Below are 26,093 nucleotides of genomic sequence, written 5' to 3'. Positions count from 1 at the left end.
GGCCAGGCTGGGCCAACATTTTCCTACGAAGAAAGTAGCGACAGAGAACATGGCAGAAAGCTGACACTGCTGCCTGCCCTTTCCCCCGACCCCAGGCCTGATAGGAGAAGGGCTGGTGGCAGAAGGCCCAGAGTCATTTCAGAAAACATTTGCAATACCCCCTAGGGATACTCAGAAATATTTGGGGTGTTTGGAAGCTCCAGAATCAGTGTAGGAAAGGGTACCAGCAAGGGGCAGGAAGAGTGAGGGTGAGCAGCTGGGTGGTGGCGTGTGGGGGGCCTTCAGGTTGCTTTGCATATACTTTAGCTGGGGTTAAGAAAACATCCTTGATTCAAATTTAAAAATGGGCATGGTGTGGACTAATGCTAATGGAGATAATGGTGATAAAGGGTGGACACTAAAGCTCTTCTCTGCAACTCTCCCTGAGCACTGGCACACCTTTGGGAGGATTCTGCAGGAGGTGGGGCCCTGTATTTGTACAGGTGAGGTCTAGCAGCATAGCAAAATGAATACATGAATACCAGGAAGGCTACATTTACTCCCACAGCCAGTGGGCCTGGCAACAACAGGGTTTTTATGCTCAACAAAACATTATTCACTTAAATGTCCCTGCACCACCATACTCTGAGCTCCTCAGGGGCTGGAATCCTATTGTATATTAATCTTTGAAATACAAATGACATAGCACAGGGCTATGTTCCATAAAAGTCTTAAGAGCTGTCATATTGCATGAAACGGAAGGAGAACAGGGAATTAGGCTTTACTGAGCCCCTCCTATGCACCAGAATGACAACTTTCGTATATTGTATCATTTAATCCTGTTATCGGTACTTAGGGACATCAGAGAGGGACCCCCAAAAGCTTAGGAGTAAGATAAATAAAACGGTTTTCTGAGAGTTAAAATGGGAGATCAGTGCATGCTGGATCAGGAAGAAGCTATCTTATAAAATCATCTTAAAGAGATAAATGGCTCCTGGGCCTGCAAGACCTGATAGAACCTGATTAACTGCATAATCGTAACTGACAGTGTCAGGTTCTTCTTGTGTCGGTTATTCAGGAGGATGAGCAGACATGGGCAGGCAGAGAAAAACAAATGCGGAGGCCAATGCTGGCTGGGCCATCCAAGCACTATTGCAAGGAAGGAGGAAAAGGACTCAGGCCCCATTGGCCAAACGGTTGCTCTTGAGAGAAGCCCATCCAGCAATTTTGGCCCTCATTGTTAAAATTCGACTAATCTAACTCCATGCTGTCAAGTCTCCTTTTGGTTATTATCTGGCGTCCTACATAAGTCTTCCTCAAGGAAGAGAATGCACTGGTCACATGGATTCAGTTCTTTTCACTGGTCTCAGGGACAATTCTGTCTCCTGGTAAATGAATAAATTGGAATCTGTTGATGATTTGTCTTGCCCTGAGATCCACCCACAAGGAGGGCATGAATGGGTCATGTTGACACAAGTGGTCTTCATCCAAGGATAGCTATTTCCCTTCATAAAATAATAGACATTCAAAGTTTGTGCACCATCTGGAGAACATGGATGCAGGGAGTGTGGCCTTCAGCAAGGCCCTGCTCTCTGGCTGCCGCCATCTCAGCTGGTTGAGCTTCCAAGGCTGAGAACTGGACAGCCTTTCACTGTTTTGACCACGGTAAGTTCATGATATGGTGATGAATACTGTCATATGAAGTCTTTAGAAGACAAGCAGCCTATAGCCCCCGAGGGGCAGCGGGCATATACCTCTCTGTTTGGCAATCTCATTTTATGGATGAGAGAAGTGAGTCTCCCTGAAGTAAAGCAACTTGCCCAGGTTCACACAGGCAAGTTTTGAATTTAGAGCTATCTGGTTCTAAAGCCCATGTTCTTACTGGAGTGTCATATTGAATAACACTTGACATTTCTAAGATACTTTACAATTTACAATTTCCCCCAACTAGTATCTCATCTAATCCTCACAAGAACTCTGAGTAGTGGTGACACTGAACTGAAGCAGCCTTGCACTGTGTCCAGCTACAGGGCGTGAGGGGCCCTGCAGCTCTGTCCAGGGTGAGGGGCCACAGGAAGGCACAGTGGGATCTAAGGGCTATGGTGGCAAGTGTTTTCCCTCTGCGCAGCCACTGAACCTGCACGTGGACTAAGAGGGAGCTCCTGAAGGAGTTAGTTAGGAAAGTAGAGTTACCTGGAAGTAGAGGAATGTGTGGGTTATGCAAGAATTTCAGAACTTCTGCAGGGAGCCCAGTTTGTAAGCCACACAGGAAAGAAGATTCCTGGCCTCTGGGTCAAAACCTCCTGAGGATCTCCAGGAAGCCCTGTGGCTCAGGGCTACAGGAACCACATGAGCCATAGCCCTGAGCATTTCTAGTCTTGTTAAACGTGCTCCTACCACCTATGAAAAACCACTCTCTCCTCTCCATTCCCAAACTCCTGGTTCTTATTTTCCCTGCTGACTGGGTGGTGACAGGAAGGGGGCATGTTAGGTTTGGCGTTGGGCAGCACTTTTACTGGGTACACCAATGTCTGTGAGCAAAGCAGCCTAACGTTAGCATTCATGCTTTTCACAAAGGAAGACTCCGAGGTTTCTGGAGTTGAGGGTGCCTGAATCCTGTCCAGTATCTTTTCCTGTGTGAGGAAAGCAGCCCTGGGGAGCCTGCAGAGCCCTCTGGTGCCCTTTGAGGATGGTTTTCTCCAAGGCTGCCTCCTTCAAAATTATCCCAGGTGTGGAAAAAGAGAAATGGGCTCAGGCGGGGGCTGCTCCCAGCCCCTTCCAGAGTACAGTCCTGGAAACAGCCTGGAGCCTGTCTTTCCCTGCCCCAGGCCTTTGCTTCTCTACTCTCCCTTTTCTAGTATGAAAAAAAGGGCAGATTCCATTTCTCAAAGAGTTTCACACGTAAAAACTCACACCCGGGAAGACACAGTAGCTAGCTAATTCTTTGGTTTATAATGTTTTTTCCAATCATCACTTCATTTAAAAATTGAATCACACAATTATCTATTCCCACTAAATGAAATTCCAGTAGCCAACTTGTTTTATAATATGCATTGATCAATATTCAGAATGGGTAGTATAGAGTGTTTATTGTCTGTTTCATCTTCTTTTGCCCTATTCCCAAATATTTCCTTTCAGACAGACAACATCTTTTAATGAAGAAACTTTTTAAAAAAGTCCATTTGCATCATGTTAAAATGCAAGCAAAAGATAGTTGGTCAATGTGGGAAGTAGTTGGCTGACTCTACACACTGAAACATGAAGGAACCAAAAGACCAGAAAGCTGCTTTGTGCCTCAAGCAGCAACAACACACTACTTTTTCTGCCTCCTTGTTAAGCTAGAAACCAGATTCTTCATATATTATTGATTTCTATGATATTTAGTTTCAGATTCAATAGAGTAATACATTGAAACCTTTAATGACTGTAAAGATGTTATGTCCTGAGAACATAATAACATAAAATCTCTTCCTTAAGTAACCTTAAATAGTGGGCCCATAACCTTTTTAAATTCCTTATATAAAATACAACTTTTAAAACTCTTTTTTTCTGTAACCTTTCGAATTATAATATTCCTATGCAAATTTCAAGTCTTTATTATTTATTCATAGTCCCTCATCTATCAGGCATCCAATGGGGAGAAAAATCTTGTCGAGAAAAGTCATTAAGTGATTTAATTTTGAACATCTAGTACATGATACTTAATCTTCTGAACTTAAAATTACTTTCTAGCTGCACGACAAAGCCATTAATATTACAAAAAGCATTGACCTCTATAGAGTGACTACCAAACCAGGTACTGCTCAGGTGCCTCTTGATAATGGATGTAACTGAAAGAAGGTACAACCCCCCAATGACAATAGGCACTGACTCAAAATTAACAAAAATTTTAAAGATTCTAATTCCAGGGGTCCTAAGGGTGTGGTTCTAAATCTTTCATGTTGAAATGAAATCTTCATTTCGAAGCAAAAGAAGCTTCACCTATATCTATTATGTGAAGTTTGAAAAAATAGAAAAAGTCAAACCATGCCTTTCTTGGCAGGGTCCCTTCACAACTGAGAAAATGAATGTGGGCAGAGGAGATTAGATCATTAAACACAGCAAACACACTTTCCATGGCATTCACTGGGGAAATCAACAAGCTTTGCCGTTTTGTCATTACTTCTATGATTCCTTCATAGAAATTTGTTTAGTGGAGCAAAATTCCCATAAGCCCAAATAATGTATCTTAAAGCTAAATGCACTTCCAAAATGCAAATCCTATGTTTAAAAGTAATAATTCTCCCTAGCAGGATTACTTATTTGCTATTTGAAAACAATGCTCTTGGCCGGGCTCACACCTGTAATCCTAGCTCTTTGGGAGGCCAATGCGGGTAGATCACCTGAGGTCAGGAGTTCCACACCAGCCTGGCCAACATGATGAAACCCTGTCTCTACTAAAAATACAAAAATTAGCTGTGGTAGCGGGTGCCTGTAATCCCAGCAACTCAGGAGGCTGAGGCAGGAGAATCACTTGAACCTGGGAGGCAGAGGTTGCAGTGATCCGAGATGGCGCCACTGTACTCCAGCCTGGGTGACAGAGTGAGACCCCATCTCAAAGAAAAAAAAAAAAAAAGGTTCTTTTCATTGCACTAATCCTTATATAAATGGCAACCTGAAGATGGGGCAAGTCAGAATGTTACTAGTAAACCACAGTACCTGTTCCTGGAACCCGGAACCCCGATTCTGTGTCCGCAAACAGGAACAACTTGCTGTTTTCAACTGGTCTGGAAATAGATGTGCAAAGAAATAAAAGAAGGCAAGAGCAAAAGCTGCTGTTCCATACCTGTTCCACTGTTTCAAAGCAAACAGCTGCTCCTTTCCATCCTTCCCCCCCATGCAGGGTTAAGCAGGTCAATAGAGTCAGGTTACTTTTCATTTGTTACTTTGCCAGCCAATTGGTTATCCCTCTGGAAAACACAACAAAGAGAGAATGAAACATGCATGACCGTAAAGCTTGCAATTACAAGGCATCCACTGATACCAAAATATATGCTGCAGCCCACTTTTGATCCTTTGTCGACTGGTGCTTGGTTCAACCAAACAGCACTGAGGAACTGCCTCCAGCGTCTCCACCAGGACTCTCCATTAAGGAAATAAGCTCATCTCCTTACATGTGAAGTGGGTTCCTTCAAACTTCATTTCCTTTTTGATCTAAGGCTAGTAATGATCAGTTGATTTAAAATTACTGGAAAGAACATGCAACATTAATAAGGGGGAAACTTTAACTGCTCACTATTTATTAACTCAATATTTTCAAATCTGCATATTTAACCCTCGCCTAGTTAAGAGGCATTGAGTCACAGTACTGACTGAGGTGGTTTTAAGAGTTAAGGCATCTCTTGCTAATGTCCATACTCTCACAGACATTAAAAAGTCTCGTGAGACAACAATTCCTATGATTTAGAGTAAGATCCTACAGACTAAAAAAGTTTTACATGAGACAGGTGTTATTCCTGAATTTGGCACAGTGGGGTCCTGGAGGCTGAAGGAGTAGTTTAAGTGTGCTGTTTACCAAGACAGGTAGCCCAGCTTCAGGCAATTTTGTGTGAATGATTCAGAGCACTCTCACCTCTAGAGGGCATTGGTTTTTTAGATACCTTCGGATTTCCAGCCAGAGTTTATGAAGCTGCCCATCATCACAGAAGAGGAAGAAGAAGAAGACGAAGAAGAGGGGTGGGAGGAGGGGGAGGGGGAGAGGGGAGGGAAGAGGGAGAAGGAGGAGTAGGAGGAAGAAGAAGAAGGAGGAGAAGGAGAAGGAGAAGAAGAAGAAGAAGAAGAAGAAGAAGAAGAAGAAGAAGAAGAAGAAGAAGAAGGAGACACAAACAAATTTAGAAGGAAATACCCAAGTTCCAGCATGACTTCAGCTTAAGGACAGTGTCCTTTGATGAAATAAAAATAGTTGCTATGTAAATATGGTGAGCTTATGGGTAGCTTTTTAAAAATGTATGTTTTAGTTTATGTTTCAAATTTAGTCTAATAATAAATACTTTTAGTAAAAGTCATTCTTTTTGAACAATTAATCACTCTCCTTAACCATTAATCTTTATTTTAAAGTATTACATAGAACATTAGTTTCAAAAAGTTAAGTAGTGCAGAACTCTTCAGCAAAGTGGAACTGTAGCTGAGTTTCAAAGAGAAAGTGCAGTATTCATTCAACAATTAGTCACCTATTGAATTCAAACACTGGACTAACTTCTAGAAATATACTGATAAACAAAAGTCAACACAGACCCTGGGTGTGTGAGTCAAAGAGTTACAGCCTTCCAAGACAGGCAGTGAGCAATCAAATGGTCACTCAAAAAAGTGGAAAAGTGAGACTTTGGAGAGATGCTGCAAGAACGTAAAATCAGTGAACAGAGGAAGATTAGAGAAAGCTTCCCTGAACAAAAACAACTGGGCAGAGATCTGAAAAGAACTAGATAAAGGAGTTGCTGGTAGTAGCAGATATATTCCAAGCAGGTGGAAGAGCATGTTCAAAGGTCCTACGTGCTTAAGTCGGAGAAATTAAAGGGACATTCTGATGTGTGCTGTCATACATAGGACGTCATTACATGCTTATAAGTATATGGCTTCTGATATCAAAAGATACAGCCAGAGATCAATGGGATCATATTCCACGTAACCAGGCGAGGCTTTCTAGAAATGGTGAGTTTCAAATGATGTTTGTAAAAGGAAATAACTCATGGTAAGCACATTAAACAATTCCTTGATTCAAAATGCACTAAATGTATTGTAAAAGCATTGCCAAGTGGATCATTTATGTTTTGAAAAAAAGAACTTAGTAGATCTTCCAAGATTGAACCAAAAAGTCCTGTCTCTGAGGCAGGAAACTTAAGATAGAACCATGATTGGGAGGCGGGTTTTACTTGCTAATTTCCCTTGTTTTCTCTATTTGTGAGGTCTTCACCATTCCCTTAGGGGCTCCTAGGGACCCCTTATACACCTCTTTCAATTGCCACATATGGTTAGGGCTATTTTAAGAAATGACTGGTGCACTACCACAGAATCTGCAGCAGGTACCAGATGAATTATTTGAATATTCAACCCAAGCTATCTAACACATAAGCATTAGGGTTACATAGTCTTTCTTTTAAATTTCATATCTCAGCAGGCTCAAACACCACTTGTTTCGAACATGTGATGTGCAAGGACATGATGAACAAAGGCATTATTGTTACTAATATTATTATTTTTAGTACCTCTCTACATCATTTATGTTATTAGTATGCAATATATGAAACTCAAGCCATCACTTGTAAATTTCAAAGAGATAAATCATCTGATCAAGATTCATTGTGTTAACTTACTTGGGAAAGGGAAAAAACAGGTGGTTGCTTTGATTGTATAAAATGAAAAAGCCGTCATTACCACTCCAGTATCTAAGATGTAGCTACTGAACAATTCTGGCAATTCTTCTGTAAAATCAAGTGCTTATATGTTTCTTCAGAAGAACAAACTGGTTAATTCCTATTATGTTTTATCATTTTACAAAGTTAAAAAAAAGTCCCTTTTAAAGAGAAGTTACAAAGGGGAGAGAATTTTAATGTGTGCTGAAATCTATAAACATGTATAAAACATAGAATTATCAAAGGCTAAGCAGAGAGAACTATTTATAACTCTCTCTAGAAACACTTGGAAAGATTTTAAGAATTCTGACGCCCAGGGCCCACCCAGACTATCCCAAAGCAAAAATCTGGCTCAGTGGGGCTGGGCTTATGCACTTTTTAAGGCTCATGGGGCGGTTCTAAAGAGCTGCCTGGATCGAGAGCCGCTGTTTACCCCATGTCAGAGAGATGTGACTGCCGGCAGCTCTCCAGTCAAGTAATGTGGAAAACACCTGCCGACCAGCAGCTCTCTAGAGGAATTTCCCACTGCCTGAGTTTCCCAAGAAAACATTTACTGAAGATAATGGCATCCTTGTGAAAAAACACAAAATAAAATTCAGTTTAACTCAAGAATGAGTATCCAAAAACATTCTTATTTCTTAAACACTGGGCAAGTCACTTTTTTTTTTTTTAATGGAGTCTCACTCTGTTGCCAAGCTGGAGTGCAGTGGCACGATCTTGGCTCACTGCAACCTCCGCCTCCTGAGTTCAGGTGATTCCCCTGCCTCAGCCTCCCAAGTAGCTGGGACTACAGGCACGTGTCACCACTCCTGGCTAATTTTTTGTATTTTAATAGAGACGGGGTTTCACCATGTTGGCCAGGAAGGTCTCGATCTCCTGACCTCATGATACGCCTGCCTCGGCCTCCCAAAGTGCTGAGATTACAGGTGTGAGCCACTGTGTGTGGCCGCAAGTCACTTTCTTGAAGCCTATGTCTCCCCTAAAAATCATCATAAAATATAAACCCATTTTACTTTTTATCTCTTAGAACTTTTATGAAATGTCTACTACGATGTGCCAAGAATTATACTAAGAACGTTTATATACATAGATTATTTTCTAGGGTTGAAGTTTGGAAAATTTTTAAGAAGTTACTCTCTCCCTGCCCCCCAAAATGGGAACAAAGTACATTGGAAGAGCTTTAAGAATTTGAATCTGTAATCCTGATAGATTTCATTCCAAATTTAAAATGCATCAGTGGATGGAATGAGTTATACAACAAATGGGAATTGTTCCCCCTTTATCACAGTGCAAGGCACTATACTGGGTATTTTAGGAGACTAAGAGGCAGTGATGATGATGATGATGTTAGTGATAGTAGCTAACACTGACTAGATTATCTCACTGAAGCCCTAAAAAGTATAAAGTGGGCTGGGCGCAGTGGCTCATGCCTGTAATCCCAGCACTTTGGGAGGCTGAAGCTGGTGGATCACCTGAGGTCGGGAGCTCGAGACCAGCCTGGCCAACATGATGAAACCCCGTCTCTACTAAAAATACAAAAAATGAGCCAGGCATGGTGGTGGGCACCTATAATCCCACCTACTCAGGAGGCTGAGGCAGGAGAATCGCTTGAGCCCAGGAGGCAGAGGTTGCAGTGAGGCAAGGTTGCACCATTGCACTCCAGCCTGGGCAACAAGAGCGAAACTCCATCTCAAAAAAAAAAAAAAAAAAAAAAAGTATGAAGTGGGTGTTTTTATGCACTCATTTTCTACAGGAGGAATTTAAGATTGAGGAGGTTGAGTGAATTGCCCAAGGTAACCAGCCAGTGAACAGTGGACTCTGGCTTTGAAATCAGGCTGGTTGATTCCATAGCTCAAGCTGTCACCCATTACGGAGCTTTGCTTCAGGAGCTTGTAATTCCAGGGGACTGCTGCCTGCTATATTCCCTTGCTTATCAGTCTATGACTGTGCCAAATGATGCATGTGTTAAAGCTAAAGAGAAACATTGTGGTAATGGACTTAAACAAGGAACTACCAAGAAGTGTGTTCACTAATAAAGTCTAACTCACAGTTCTAGTGTCAAGGTTAAGAACTTGCTTCCTTTGGTTAAGTAAACTTTTGGTTAAGTAAAGCTCAGAATCTGAGAACTGTGCTACAAAAAAATATTGACTGAGTCTTGGCCCCTGCTAGGCAACATAATATGTATTTCACATGTGTGAAATTTAAACACCTTGTTGCTTACTTACAGTAAGCAATTGCTGTAATAAACCAAGGAGGCTTCAGGTCAAACAGATGTATTTGTTTGACAAAACATAAACAGAACCTTGATCCCTGATTTTGCCAGTAGTTATTCCCTGTTCCCATTATCCCAAGATGTCTCTAACGTTAGCTTTAAAAAAGGTAGAAAACAAAAACAAGGATGGTATTCCCTGCTCAGGACAAAAGTAGTCCTTTTTACTGAATGTTTTTGGATACTTCTTGAGTTAAACTGAATTTTATTTTGTGTTTTTTCATAAAAAGGTCTAATATGGAAGCTGCTCTGCAAATTGTTGTCTGAATGTGGCTAAGCAATCTACAAAGCCATGAGTACCCAGAACCCAAAATACTTTCCAATCCTATTTGTTTGGTGATGGTAAAAGCATAGGCCTGAAGATATATCTTTATCTTAACTCTAAATAAGCCTCCTTCAAATGGAGCCTCACTCAGCCCAAGTAACAGACACATATTTGAAAGAGAAAGAAATGCTAAAGATTCCCTCCTGAGATTAATGACACCACTTATGTCACAGTGGATCAATTCCTAAGTGCTTTCACAGGTCATATCATATCCATTATTTGATACTATTAATAGGTGCCCATTTTAAGAAAGGTAACCTGTTAGGTGTGATCATGTGACTTCTTCCAAGCCTGAACATCACTCATGAGGGTCACACATCTGGAACTGGAATCCAAATGATCTGCTACCAATTATATCCTTTTTGATCCCAGTTAAATAAAAAGACTGAATGGAGCAAGTGAATTGTAAATGACAAAGGGAATCCCCTCGTGGCCAGGTAGACCCTGCAGCGGTCACCAGTCTTGGAAGCAGGGCAGTCCCTCTGCCTGCCTCCTGGGCCCACTGCACCAAGCAGATCATGGCCTTGCACGAGTTCCCATTATCCACAGTGGATCTTCTCGGTGGAACGTTTCAACTTGCTCGTGGAGGTCACAGCCATGCCCTCATACTCTCTTTTATAGATATACGTTCTCCCCTCATTTTGTTGAAGTTTTCTCTTTCATACAAACAGCCAAGGCTCACTAAATTGCCATCAACTCATTAGTAGAACTTCTGGTCTGCAAAGCCGTCTGCTTTCCTGCAGAGCGAGTGCTCGTTTGCTATTTACAACATGCTGTTGCTAAGAACAATCTTGCTCTCTGCTGAGTGTCATCGGAAGGTTCCCAAAACCGTATGGCTGACACTGAGTGGACCGTCCCAGAGGTTAGAATGGAAAAGCCCCTGTCTGAATGAGTTGTGTCATCTGGTACAGATTCTTCCACAAGCATACACACATCCTCTTGGGACCCGGACACTCACGATTAGACAGGAGATGGTGCTGGTAGTATCTCCCTCTGCTGCCCACCTCTGGTAAGGCACCTCTCCCACGTGGTCTCTCCTCCCAGGCCTCAGGTCTCCCTGGAGGTCAGCCCAGCTACCCCTTCACAGAGCCCCCAGCACCCACGAAGCCTCTCATGCCCTCAGTAGCTCTGCTCCTGCTCCTTCCAGAGCCTTTTAGGAGCCTACAGAAAATTTTCTATATTTCTCCAGAACCATGAATGCTCTGCTGTCAGTGGGAAGCTACCAGAGGGCATCAGTGGGAAACTGTTCAAGACCCCAGACACACACACCAGTCAACTGGTCCCTGCTGCCGAAACCCCACTGCTGTTGAGGCAACAACTGTGCAACCTCAGCAATCCCTCAACCTTCCCTGGGGAATCCTCCATTCTCCCAGGGCCAGGCCTCACCTCCAGATGCTAAGTGGAACAACTCACAGAGCCAGTTTAAAAGGATGAGCCCAGGAAGCAACGAGCTGGGTCCCTGCACGAGGTAGCTCTGGCCTGGGACACAGTTCCAGCCCTGCCGCAGAACCGACCAGAGCTGGACAATCTCAGGACTGGGTGGGAGGGCAGGCAAGGAGTGTTGCCCCACAGGTCCCCCTGCCCCAGGCCCTGGGCGTGAACATCCAGCAAGTGGCCCCAAAAGCCTCTTCTGCAACTTTCTTAGAAGCCTGAGCAAAATATTCAAATGAATACATATTCAATTCAGCACTTCTTAGTTCTTAAATTAAAAAGAAAAAAAAATTTGGGTACCAGGATTTCAGTCCTAAAGCAAGGCCGACCCACCATTCAGTATGACTGTGGTGCCCTCTGGTGTTCATAAAGAAAGAAACTGTAAACAGGAGTTACAACGTCAAAATATTTCTCACCCCAAATCTACCTTGATCTTCCATGTGCCTGATGCCCGTCCCCCAGCCACCTAAGATGACGAGAGCTGCCGAGAAAAACACTCCTGGAAATATCCGGGTGGGGCAGGTCATGTCTGGAGAGGATGCCGCCCTCTCGGTGCATTCTTCTGAAACTAGAGTTTTGCAATAGCATCCCAGAGCTTGTCTGTTGGGGGATTTATAACCTACAAAATCTGGTTTTTTTGTAAGGCTTCTGTCTGAAGGGAGAAACATTGGAGCAACTGTGGAAATTCTGAGATCTCCACTCCATTCGCTGTTCAGCTAGGTCAAGACAAAAGACCCCTGAGAGATCCAGGTAGCAAATGACAACAAAAACCCAGGAACCAGCCAGAGACAATCAGCCAGTTCACCAGCAGTGAATAAATGCTGCCGGGGGCTGCTGGGGAATGCCAAGGCTAAGAGATGTCCTCCACCTCTCAGAGCACGTCAGAGAGTTCCCAAAATGTCAGGTCTCAGCCAGGTTTTCCTTGGCCAGCTCATTGGGGTGTTTAATTTAAATACAGAATGCACTTTCCAATTTGAAAAAGTTCTCCCTGCATCACGCTGAACAACTCTGACCCACAGGGGCATCTGCGTTTACAACCCCTGATTGCCATTTAGAAGGGAAAGCATGAAGCATGACCCACAATACTTGGCACCTAATGGGAAGGACCAGATCATGGTAAAGAAAACATGTGCTGGAGGTGCCGGGAAGAGGGAAGGTCCCCTAGGAGCAGAGACAGGGAAAGGTAAAAGTCGACCTTCCCTTTGCTGTTCATGTGGAAGAACTTCCATGCCCTCCTGCCCAAACATGAGGCTGTGACGGGGTTGTCAGATTCCCCAGGCTGCCGTAACGAGGTACCACAAACCGCATGGCTTAAAGCAACAGGAATGTCTTATCTTACAGGTCTGGAGGCCAGAAGTCAGAAGTCAGAAGTCAAGGTGTCTGCAGGGTTGGTTGTTTCTGGAGCTCCGAGGGGAGTTGGTTCCATGTCTTTCTCTTGGCCTCTTGTGCCGCCAGCAATCGCTGGTGTGTGTCACTGTGGTGTGCCTCCAATGTCACATGCTGTTCTGCCCTGGGTCTGCGTCTTCACATAGTTTTCCCCATTCTGTGTCTATCTCTCTGTATCTCTTCTCCTTTTCTAAGGAGGACTCCAGTCGTATCGGATTAAGGGCCCACCCTACTCCAGTAAGGCCTCATCTTAATTTAGATCTTAATGACATCTCCAAAGACCCTGCTTTGAAATAAGGCCACATCCACGGGCACCGGAGATGAGGACATGTCTCTTTTACAGGCGCAACACGTTCAGTCCACAACAGGATTGTAAAGTTGGGCAGATTTGGAGATTTTATTTATGCCTAGGCAGTGGTGCTGGGAAATATTTAATAACTAGATTTCCAGGGATGGTGGGGGGCATTAGTGGAGGGAAGCCCTGGTTTGTAATGTTTGCTGATTTCCCTTCCAGGCCTATTTCAAGCTATCAACATAACACCTGGCTTGCAAAACTCCTGAAAATTCAGCAATGTGTGGCTCTTTCATTGATACTAACCATGCCCTTGGGGCTATTTTATGAAAAATGTCGATAGCTAAAAGGAGTTATTTAGCACAGTTTTTAATGCATATTTTGTATTATTGAGGACAAGATGCCCCAACAACTTTTGGTTATCTATGTGTAAAATGACCAATTTGTATGTAATTCATATCCAATTTCAAATCTGAGCATGCGTCCAGGCAGATCTGTTTTCTGGGCCTCCATTACCTTAAAGCAGCATCAGCCTTCTCCTCCCAGCCCTTCCAGACACCTGCCCCCACCTCTGATGTCCTGACCACTCACAGATTTCCCATCTCCCCAGGTGTGACAACTCCACCATATTCTTTGAGATGACCCTGGCACTCAGCTTCTACTCTCTCCATTCCAACCTTGTGATTGGTCTGGGGCCCTTCAGCACCGCCTTCCTTGTCAGATCTTGGATGCCCTCCACCTCTCAAATCTGAAACTCCAGCTTTGCCTCTCTGCCCACCACTGCCACCTTGCCAACAACTCCCTCATGCACGTGATGCTTACATTTCTCTGATACCTCCGAGCTCCCCAAGCCTATCTGCTGGGTCCCTTTCTTCAGCCCTTTCCCTGTTCAGTGAAATCTCTGAGATCACCATTGTAACTGCTGCCTTGTCAATACTCCTAACTCTATCCACCACCCCAGCCAACATTGGACTGTATGTCCATCTGCTGGTGGGGTGAATGCTGGCACTGCAGACCCAGGGTCTCCAGTGCTAGGGGGCTGCAACCCTACCCAGCACCCTCTGTGTGTCCCAGTAAGACCTTTTACCATTCTCCACCACTCCTCAGCATTCCCATCTCACTTCCAGCAAAAGACATTCCCACTTACATCACACACACACACACACACACACACACACACACACACACAAAACAACAATAGAGAGAATACTCCCTTGTTAACAAAGTGTGTTCACATAGGGTCATTTGACCCACACACCTGGGACAGGTAGGCAGGGAAAGTGTTATTATTCCCACTTTATAAATCAAGAAACTGAGGCTTAGAGGGGTTTCATGTACACATCAGACAGTTATTAACGGAGCAAGGGTAGGAACATGGGTCTCCCAATTCTGAGCATCCCAGGTCAAGCGGTGCAGTGATTTTACCAGTGAGACCTTCGTATCCAGAACGAGCTCCCACATCTGTGGACACCATCCAAATTCTCTATCCACCTCTAGGGTGTGCTGCCTTCTCAACTATGATTCAATTGCTCTCAAGGCACCTAAAGTTTATTTACCCTTTATGCTACCAAAAAAAAAAAAAAGCAGAATGATCTTGAAAGCAAGAAGCAGTTTTATTTCCCTTTCCTCTGAGAGTTGTTACCACCAATTGTGTTTCCTTGTGGAAGTGTTTGGCTGGTAGAGTATTCTCAGAGTCCTAGGCTGAAACAAGACAGTTCACCCTCTGCTCCTGTGATCTGGTTCACAGCTCGGGAGCAGACCAGGGGTCTGATCTGGAAACATCATCCCATGGAAGCCAAATGCGTGTCTGGAGACCCACCAAGATGTCATGGAGAAGAATCCGCTGGGTAGATCCAGTGCTGAGGGCTTACATGGATGAGATGATTCTCTGTAAACACATAATACGAGCCAAAGCCACTTCCTCTGGGAATGGGAGTCCTAAGTGAGTCATATTCTAGTCAATTAGGAATCTCAGCTCTTTCCCGGGCCTTCCAGCAATGCATGCACACCAGAGGGAATCTGCTTCTGCCAATGTAAAAAGTATTTCCCTATCCCAGTTCCTCTTCCAGTACCTTTGTTTGTGTTGCACCCACATGGTTGTACATGGAGGCAAATATGCAAAACAGGTGCCGACCTCCTGTGTGGTCCCAGGCCAGCCTGCGTGCCTTCCTGCAAGGCCACCTCCAGATGTCTTGCTTTTTGACCTGCCCATCCCACCCCATAAGAACTGATGTCTGTGGGATACACCAGAAGCACTGGACTGGGATACGGATGGCTTGGCTTCTAACTGTGTGAACTTGGGGAAGGCCCATGCTCTCCTGAGTCTCCGATTCCTCCTCTGCAAAATGAGAGTTTTGCTGTGGGCGAAGCTAACTGGGCAATGCCATGAGGACTGCTTATGTTGTCACGATGAAGGGGACTCCGTAGAGCAAACAGAGAGTGCTGCAGGGAGTCGAGGACAAAGGAGCTCCTTTTATACAAGATTTATTTAGGGGCTCATAGTTATGTTTAGAACTAGACAATGTTTTTGCCAAGCTCTAGTGGAAATGGAAAATGAGGAACAGCAATGTATCAAGCGATGAGGAGCAAATAAAAAGAAGGGAAAGCCCGGGCCTGCTCGTGGGTGAATCAGCAGGCAGCACGCACCTGTGGAATCATTGATTCATGCACATTTTAAGCAGTTTTGATGGGCAGATTTTGAGGAGAGATGGAACAGGATTGGACTGGCCCATGGGGCCATTTAAGGCAACCTAGGGCACTCTTGGTGGCTCTGAGGACAGCAGTTTAAAAGGATGCCTCCTAGTCCTTGCCCATGGCTGCCTCATGGGGGCACTGTCACTGTCTCCCTCCCAAGCAGAGTGGGGTGGTGAGAAGAACAGAAATGTTGTGAATATTAAATAATAATATCCACACAAAGCACGAGCACGTAGCTTTCAACAAATACCAGCAACTATTCATGCTCTGTGGTCGTCTCAAAGGCAAAGAAAAGGGGAGCCTTCTCTAGGCTCCCAGCTGCACTCAGGTCCCACATGTTCAGGTGTGCCTGCCCCGCTGCTGCCCTGAGTGTTGGCCAGCGGCCAATGCCTTCAGCTCTCCTCCATCCTAAGGAGGAAGCCCCAGGGCCTGTGGGGAGCACAGCACCAGTGCTGGGAGGCAGTGGCCATACTGGTTCAGAGTACCCAGCTGAGTGTTTTAGACTTGTGTTGAAATCCTGGCCCTGCCATTTACTAGCTGTGCTGCTTTAGACAAGTTACTTCAATTATCTGAGGCTCAGTTTTTCATCTCCAAAATGTGCAAACATTTATTAAATAAACAGCTGTGGAGTAAATGGGAATAAGACTACTTTCCATATGGGAGGTCTCTGTGGCAATTAAATGAGGTAATTACTAGGCCAACTGATGACATAGTAGGTGCAATGATTAATTTTATGTGTCAACTTGACTAGGCTGCAGGGTGCCCAGATATTTGGTCAAACATGATTCTGGGTGTGTCTGCATGGGTGTTTTGGGTGAGATGAACATTTGAATCATTTGAATCAGTTGACTGAGTAAAGCAGGTTGCTGCCCCCCACCCCACCCCCACTGTGAGTGGCCATCATCGAATCAGTTGAAGGCCTGAATGGAAAAAAAAGATTGACCCTCCTGCCTCACTGCTTTGAGCTGGGACATTGGTTTTTTTTCTGCCTCCAGACTCAAACTGAAACATTGGCTCTTCCTGGGTCTCAGGCATGCTGAGTGCAGATCCTGGGACTTGTCAGCCTCCATAACCACATGGGCCAACTCCTTATTTTATATATGTGTATATACAAAATGCATACATTACACACATATATCCATCTCTCCTACTGGTGCTGTTTCTCTGAAGAACCCTGACTAACACAGTAGGTGCTTTAAAAAAATAGTTTGCTTTTAATGATTGCTATTTCTGTTATCTCAAAACTAAGCAAGAAATGATGTCTAAATGTAAAGCTGATCGAAATTATGTTGTTTAAGAGGTAGGAGGAGATGCCAATAATGACCTAAGTAGCACCTGTTATTTGTATGCCATTCAGATGGTATATTTCATCTTCTAAAATGAGCATTTATAATAACATATGTGTGTATCAATTGTGGCAATATCATTACCTTAAACTCTGGGAAAGACATTTTTAAATTTATATTGATAACTACCTTCTATTTGTATAGTTCTTTAAAATTAAAGAATCATATTAATTGTACTATGACTTTACCATTCCCTAGTTATGATGAAATCACTGATATGCAAACCTGACTGTCTGCTAAAGTGGCTGAAGAAAGTGCTCAATGATTGCTTCTGCAACTTATAGAGGTGGTGAGGGGCTCTCACGAGCATAAGCCCAGGAGAAAGCCATCACTACGAGATTCCAGACACAAGGGAGGACTGTGAGCAGCCTCAAGATGTGAATAAGGAAAGATTCATGCCTGTAATTTCAGCACTTTGGGAGGACGAGGTAGGCAGATCACTTGAGGTCAGGAGTTCAAGACCAGCCTAGCCAACACGGTGAAACCCCATCTCTATGAAAAATACAAAAATTAGCAGGGCATGGTGGTGGGCACCTGTAATCCCAGCTACTCGGGAGGCTGAGGCACAGGAAACGCTTGAACCTGGGAGGCAGAGGTTGCAGTGAGCTGAGATCTTGCCACTGCAATCCAGCCTGGGCGACAGAGCAAGACACTGTCTCAGAAAAAAGAAAAGAAAAAAAAAAAGAACATGCCACAAAAGCACATACTGCAGGTGGAGGAGGAACAGAAGGAGACCTCCCCACTCTAGCAGGTGGGCTTACCAGTAGAGGAAGGGGGCAGTGGTGGCAGGGGAAGGACACAGCAAGTCCATCGTGACCCATGATTCTGGAGATGAACTACTTTCTGACAACATGAGTATGCCTTGAAATGATTCATAAGAAAAGATGCAGTCAGAAGAAATGGTATGTTTAGTTCCTTTAAGGTTCTAGGTAGGAATAAAGGACATAGGTCTCCAGGGGATTTTAATCTTTTGTTGTACAGGCCATGAGTTTGAAGAGAAAAGAAGATGTAGGAAATGGACATTGGCCCAGGAAGGTGTCAAAGGACACAGTTGATTTTCTGGTCATGACTCTGAGCTACCAGACATTAAATAGCCATCAAGGAGCACCATGAAGACTACGAAGGCTATCAAATAACCCGGCTGGCAGAAGACTCGCCTCCTGATGAAGACTTTCAACTGAAATCTGAGTTGGAGAGGAAGACAGGCTCCATTACATTTACACTATGAAGGGCAATAAAAGATAAAATGCCCAATATTTTTTAGAAAACATAACAGGAAGACTACCAGGAACAGTATTTATAGGCACAGTTGTTTATTCACCAAGGTTTATTGAATTACTAGTTGCCCTGGAGACTGTAACAAATGAATGAGATCCAGGCCCCATATCAACTGGAAGTGTCTTCTCCAAAGCAAATGTCTGAGGGGCTCTCGACCACCCCCACCCTCACTGTCAAAAGTTTCAGCTCTGAGAAGGGAGAGAGATCCAGTCTCTTTAGAGGGCATCAGCAGGAAGTGATGCTGTGGCATGGATAGTTTCATTTCTGGGCCATGCCAGAAACCCAGGTGTCTCCTTTCACTCACCCTCTCCATTTAAACCAGGCCGATCAATTAACCAGGCCTAATCACATCTCCTTTCTAAAGCTCTAAAGTCCACTCTCTTCCTCTGTTTCTTGAATAGAGTTAGTGAACTTGGTCACTACCCTTGACCAAGCTTATTATCTCCTGCCAGCCTCCTAACTGACAGTCCTTTCTCCAGTCTTTCTCTGGTCCCCATATACTACATCCCTTTCAAATGCAAATGTTATCTCATCGCTGCCCTGCTGATAACTCTTCAAACTTGCCCATTGATCTTTAGCTAAAAGTCCAGCTTCTTAGCAGGGCCAGCCCCACGGACTTGCCCCTGCCTCTTCCTCCAGTGCCACTTCTTCCCAATGCCATCATGTCCACTCAAACCCAGTTTCTACTAACTACTATACACTGTTTAGCTCCATGAACACACCATTGTCTCTGTCCTCTGAGTCTTTACACATGCTGTTCCCTGTCTCAAAACATTCTTCTACTCCCTTTGCCCTGGTCTCCCAATCCCACCTGGCTCACTCCTTCAGCGCAAAGGGTCAAATTTTTTAAATGTCAGGAGAATGTCACAAATGATGAAGGTAGGAAGCAGAGAGAGGAAAGCAGTGGCCCATGTGAAGCAGGAATCCTGGAGGAGGCCGGATTAGGAGTTCAACTATCAGAAAAGCTGAAGAAATTGCATGAGCAAGACCATGGAGGCAAGAAAAGTACTGGGCAAGCTGGAAAATTGAAGGCAGACAGATCTACCTGGTGCATAAGAGGTGGGGAAGAATGGATAAATGGGTGGCCAAGGGGAGAGGCTTGGTCCAGTGAAGCTAGAGAAGGTGAGAGGCCTTGAAAACCAAGCAAAGGAGTTTAGTCCTCGTTTTATAAACAACGGGAAAAACTTGAAACTGGGGAGTGCCGGTTTCTATTTTAGAAAGGCGTGGCCAACGAGTGCAGAGAAATGAGGTTGGAGAGATGAGTGATCTTAGAGGAAGATGAGGAGATGAGGGCCCAGACAAGGGTGGCAGCAGGAAGAACTGGCTGAGGTGATGGGTTCGGGAAAGATGTGGAGATCCAACCCCCTAGGCTCAATGTTCAATGACCGAATGCAGCAGTAGAGAGTGACTCGGGGATCAGAGGGGACCTGAGATCCTCGCCAGAGAAACTGGGAATATGGTGAGGCCCGTTGGCTGAGGTGGGAATCACAAAGGGGGAACAGGTTTGCGGAAGATAATGAATTAGTTTTGGAACATGTTGACTTCAGGGTACAGGCTCTAGAAGCCCTCGTGCCTAATTAAAATCAGACACAGCCCTGGTTTCAGCATGCAGGGCCGTTCACAGAAACCACCTGTTAGAGTTCATTTTATCCTTCCTGGTGTCCTTGTGTTTCCATGACTCCTCTTTTTCATATCCCAATGAAGCAAAGTGAATTGTTTGCTTTGCACGCCAAGAATGAGTTGTCAAAGCGCAGGTAGAGTGGACATGAGCGCTGGTGAGTAAGAGAAGAGCGGTTGTGCCGGGGCCAAAATTTTCACTAGGAAATTGTTTTTCTCCCTAAGTTTGTGTCAATCAGTCATAGTCTGTTTCTCTTCCTTTCAAGATTCCTCCCAAGTCCCAGTGCTGACCTGCCCTCATGAGCAACCTGAACACTCCAGACAACACTGCTTCTTCGCTCTGAGCCCCTGGGGCACTTTGAAGTTCACAGTGCGCACATTTTTCACATAGTTTTGTAGTTTCCTCTTTGCTTTTGAACTCTTTGCAGGTGTACATCTTGTCTCAACTAAATTCTTAACTCTTAAAGAGCCCAACTTATGTCAAACATTTTATTTTGCTGTTGTCACAGTGCCTAGTACAGTCCCAGGTGCATATTAAGTTTTCAAAAATACAAACGGGATTGAAACTGACATTGAATTCATTTGGCATAGAAAGGAGTGTGGAAAACAACCTCCTTGAAAGGACACAGTATGAGAGGAGATAAGGTTGATGCGGGGAGGGAGATAGCGTCAGTTCCTACCATGCAGAGGAACGTATCCTAACATTAAGAAAAGGCTTTCCCTCTCTTGTAATAATAATGATTTTGCATTCTAAATATACTTGAAAGGACGAAAATACTGGTCTTCTAGTTGCCAAGTAAATTGTCTTCTCAACTGGCTAAAACGTCTGTTTTCCTGAGACCACCTTTTGTGACCAACAATATTGGTAATATAAAAATGTGGAACTTTCATTTATAGTGAATTACATGCCATAGTACTCCGCACCACTTAAATGGCAAGACTGAGAGTGAATCTTTCACTTCCTTTTGGTTAGAGCTCCATTTGTGTGGCCATCATGATGTTTGGGTAACTTAAAAGGAGAGTATTCATGACTCAGCTCGTGACATTTTCCCCAGGCAGAAGAGACGGGACAACCCCAAGTATTATGGTGGCCAGATTGTGTACTTGTCATATTGGAGGAAGATGTCTATGGAAGAGGTGAGGAGAGGAGGCAGGAAGCTGGTTTTGTAAATCAATGAATCTCAAAGATTTCCGGGACTGTCCTGCCACCAGTGCCTGGCACTCTACCATCCACATCACATTTAATATGGATCCCTGCTCCCCAGACAGCAGGATACCCTTTACCCTTACAGGGCATTGGAATAATGGGACCACAGCTTGTAGCTTTCAGTAGGAGACACAATTAAGAGGAGGAGGATGAGGAGTGGCTTGAAAGGAGGATGAGGGGATCAGGTGATGGGTATCCTAAAAGCCCAAACTTGACCACTACACAATCTATGCATTTTTAAAAATTGCACTTGTACCCCATATATTTATACAAATACAATAAAAATTAAAGCACATTGGGTTCTACTCTCTGGAGCAGCATGAAGCATGCCTCCGGAGGTCAGCGAAGATGAGGGGAAAAGACACTAACTAGAGTGCTTGCTTCACAGCTGTGCCAAGGACTTGACTCCCCATGCATTTTAGAGCATAACCTTCCCCCTTCTGAGGTTCCCATGGGATAGCAGGGTAAACAGCAGGAGAGCTCCTTCTCAGCCCTGGTGGCACCGACACCCCTTGGCTCTGGGTCACATTCCTCCACAGACTTCACAGGCCTCAGGTTACAAAGGCCCTGTTGCACAATTCTTGGGAGAGTGGGCATGGGGGCTGGGCTGGGATGACAGGCAGTGTCCTGCGCGTGTCGGAGATCCAGTGTGGCCGCCTGCCAAGGTGCCTCAGGGGACGGCAGCAAGAGGAGACTCTGCTGTCTCAGGATCTTCAGAGAGGTAGCTTCCTTTTGCTTTTTTTCCTTCCAAGCCTCTTAAATAAAACTTGTCAAGGCTGCATCTTCTCCGGTAATTCAAGAGAAAACATTTCAAAAGTTTGCTTGGCATACCTGTGTTTCATTTTACTGGAGAGATTTGAAACTTCAAAACCGCAATGAAGAATCCTGAAACTAAAACATCTTTTATCCCTCTGTTTTTCACAATTAGCTTTCTTCTGCAGTTATACACTGTAGTGTGTGTAAAATTACTCAATATATTACACAACTTTTAAAATTAATAAGGAAGCTGAAAGTTATTACAACAACTGTTTAAAGCCTATGCCATGATGGAATGCTCTTTCTTATGCTCCTTCTTGTTGGTAATTGCTTCATAATTATCTTTTATTAAAGGCAACCTGCATGTAATACCAGAAACATATGGAAAATTCTTACAGGAAGTACACATTTTAGTTGGCTAAAAAACAATCTAATGGCCTAGAAAATACTTACCAGACATCTCTAAGGTTAATGATGGCGCTGATGACTATAAAAGTTAGGTCTCTATTTATATTTAAAAATTCTTCATTTCATTTCATTTTCTTTCAGAATTTGGATCTTTGGGCTGATATTAGTACATTTGCAATGAATTTAATTGGAAAAACGCTGACTACCTGCACCCAGGGACTGCCTGGGCTCAAACTTGCAGATTAATTACGGATGCAAGACATATATAGCTTCGTGTATGTCAAACCCTGGACAAGTCTAAGGAGGCTCCTCCTACACTATCATGTTAATTCCAAATAGAATATTAATTCATGGGATAAGTCACAGAAGGCTCATATAGAAGATATATTAGGTAAGTAAGTGTAGGTCGGATACCACGAATGGATGTAATAGCCAGCCCCACACCTGCCAGATAAAGTGTTTACTCATCTGTACATTCAAGGGTGTACACACACACATTCATAAACAAAGTATTATCTACCTAAACAGGAAAAGACAAGGCCACAGGAAGACCGTATATTTATTATAAAGTAAAAATCTGGTAAATTGTATACTTTTTTTTTAAGAAAAAAAGGATTACTTCTAATCAGCCCTCAATTTACAGTAGCTAGTCAATTTCCCTGGATTTATTTTCACTGTTATCTCAGTGTTTTGAATGGGTTCTTCGGTGCTTTTTCTTGTCATTGACCAAAGCTTATCTTGTATGGAGGTGCAGAGGCTAGGAGAATATCTGCTTTTACCAATAACCACACCAAGGTGATAAATGAGATTTCCTCCTTTTAGAATATTCTAACTTAGAAAATCAAAGAGTTAGTTCAAATATGAACCAATACATTCATTCATTGTGGGGCAGAGTGTATTGGAGAGGCCACCAGGCTAAGAGTGAGGGGGCTTAAACTTTAGTCCCCAGCACTAACTAGCCTGATACCCTTAGCTGAGACACTTCTCTGTGTGGTTTCTCCTGGAAACGAAGCTGTGGAATGGATGATCTTCTAGTTCCCCTCCGACTCTAAAATTCTGCAGTATGTGACAGGCTGCAGCAGCATGTGACTAACACAAGGGTCAGGGAATGTTACAGTCAATAAATGCAAATGGAGATGAGTTAGGACATTCTGTGTTTTGTGGGTATTATCTGAGGTTCAGCTTAAACTTAGTTTTCAATGGCTATCAATGAAGGAAGCCTAAAAACTGGGCCAATGAGATTTTAATGTTCAAGGTCTTAAGTGGTTATGATTAGATCATAACCTAATTGTGAAAATCACAGTGACTTCTGTACAGAAGTTGAATGTGTGCTATAAAGTTTATGTGCAAGTATATTTTGCTTTTATCTGGATCTCTCAGTTTTACATGCTTTGGGGACTATTACTACTTTCATAGAGTGTGAGAGTATTGACCTTACTGCTGTGATATATTTATTCGTGATGTGTTGGAGGCCAAGGAGAGTTAGAGTTGTGTCCTGTGGATAGAGAATCCATCTCCTCCTCTTCTTGTCGATGGCTGTTGGGGTCCCCTGTGGGTAACTGACCTACCTGTCAGAACATGGACTCTTGCTCCCACTGAGGGAGCATCGCCATCAACTCTGACCTTGCAGGCAGAGCTCAGCGTGCCTGCCTGAGCTGTCCTGTGCTCCAACTCCGGGGTTGCAGTGTGCTAAGACCCAAGGGAGTCCACATGGGGATGAGTCAGGGCCTGGCGCTGGCCCCGTGCTCCGCCCCACTGGTAAACAGAACAGTTCTTTGCCGTCACTCAGAGCCTCTCAGGGCCCCAAGACTCCAGGAAGAAACAAGTGTTGTAGAAGCCAAAACCCCAAGGCAAGGTAAAGAAAACAGAACTGTCCGCATCCCCAGCAATGATTTCACTGGCAGAAGTTGCTGGGGGCGGGGTGGGGGGTCCGGTATATGTTCCAGCAGAGCTGTTTTACTTACTTCTCAACCAAAAGGCCCTTCTCTTTTACTCTTTATAGGGGTATCCTTTTGCCTTTCAAGATTTGAACTTTCAAAACTTGACCTTAGAGTCAGTCTTGCTTGCTAACCCATAATACAACTTTGCACCTTTTATTACTTTTGTTTGTTTTTGTACTGGCTTCTATTAAAATACTTCCTTAGTTAACTTATTTTTGTTTACTCTACCCTGTCATCCGGGGAGGGGCTATTGAAAGAAAAAAACCTCTAAATAGAAATATATCACCAGCAGCACAAGTGGACTACAGACTCGGAAATGTCCTCACCGTCCGGCTTCATGGCAAGCAGCCTGGCTGTTGGCAAGATGCGCCCAGCTCTGCTTCTGCTCGTGTGGAACCTTACATTACCCTAACGCAGCTGGGGCACACGCCGTCTGTGCTTATACTGTTCTTCTTAAGCTTGGAGACACACTCACCTTGAGATCTCTCCTCTTTTTCATTTAGACACTGGCAAGTCCTGTTCTGAGCTTAGCAATGCCAAGTACCTGAACTGGAGGCATGGCTGGCTGATCCCTTCTAGCTCCCTCCAGTAGTGTCCCACCTTGGCTATATCAGTAACTGCGCCTCCTGTTATTTCTCCTTCCCGGTTGTCAAGGTCAAACCTGGGCTGGATATTGTGATGTCACAGAGTGGAATCCTCGCTCCTCCAGATGGTCCAGCTGAGGCCCTCTTGGACAACACTTCCTCTCCTGCCCACGGTGGGAGGTTGGGAAGGACATTCCCCCATTTCCATTTGCTCTGCCATTCAAAACCTTGTGAGGGCCCTCAGGGAAGGATCCCTTTGCAGGTCATAAACTGACCTACAGAATTATGGGATCTTAACTGTGGGGAGAGACCTAGAAGACCGGCTAGTGACCAGATTCTCATCTAACTCCTTTCTTTTTTTTACAGATGAGGAAACTGAGGCCCCACGTGGTGAAGTGGCAGATCTGATTCTACAGCCCAGGTGCCCTCAGTGTCAGCCCCTGCCATTCTGACCATGCTGCACTCAGATCTTGTTCTACTCTCTGGAGTTTGTCCACATCACAGTTTTCTGGTAGCTCATCAGACAATTTTTACCCGAATCCACCCACAACAAGAGACCATTTGGATAATGTACATTATGGGAAGAGAACAGAGTCTCGGTGAAGATCATGTTTCCCCAGCAACACAGGTGCCAGGAGTAGCTGGCTCTGGTCCCAGCCCAGACTCAGAATCCTGAGCCACCAGACCATTTCCAGATTAACAAGTAAGGTGACTTCTGAGCAACTAATGTTTTCATTGAGATTTGATGATAAGCAGCAAAGCTCAAATGAAAGTCCAGAGTTAGTGTTGGCAGGGCGAGATGGCTCATGCCTGTAATTCCAGCACTTTGGGAGGCTGAGGTGGGAGGATCACTTGAGCCCAAGAGTTTGAGACCAGCCCGAGCTATATAGTGAGACCCCATCTCTACAAAAAATACAAAAATTAGCTGGGCGTAGTTGTGCGTGCCTGTAGTTCTAACTACTCAGGAGGCTGACAGGGGATGATCGCTTAAACCCGAGATATCAAAGCTGCAATGAGTCGAGATTGCACCACTGCACTCCAGCCTGGACGGCAGAATGAAACCTTGTCTAAAACACACACACACACACACACACACACACACACACACACACACACAGTATTGATTACAGCGCTATACCAGGTTCTAGTGTTGAGTAAGGGACAGGGAGGAGCAATCTGTAAAGAAATAGAGT

General features: G+C 44.3%; 1 protein-coding gene across 1 annotated transcript in view; it reads right to left on the bottom strand.

Moving 5' to 3' along the window:
* The window catches only part of DNAJC5B (DnaJ heat shock protein family (Hsp40) member C5 beta), a 77,770-nt gene extending 52,803 nt beyond the window's left edge, over nt 1-24,967 (bottom strand). The window contains exons 1-2 of the mRNA XM_003831373.5: nt 24,792-24,967; nt 4,805-4,928 (exon numbers count right to left, since the gene is read on the bottom strand). The gene's annotated coding sequence lies outside the window, so the exon portion shown is untranslated. The remainder of the gene's footprint in view (nt 1-4,804; nt 4,929-24,791) is intronic.
* Between the last annotated feature and the right edge of the window lie 1,126 nt (nt 24,968-26,093).

The sequence above is a fragment of the Pan paniscus genome, chromosome 7 (assembly GCF_029289425.2).
Source record: "Pan paniscus chromosome 7, NHGRI_mPanPan1-v2.0_pri, whole genome shotgun sequence".
NCBI lineage: Eukaryota > Metazoa > Chordata > Mammalia > Primates > Hominidae > Pan > Pan paniscus.
Note: the sequence above shows the minus strand (reverse complement) of the source record. Positions and strands in the feature narration are given on the sequence as shown.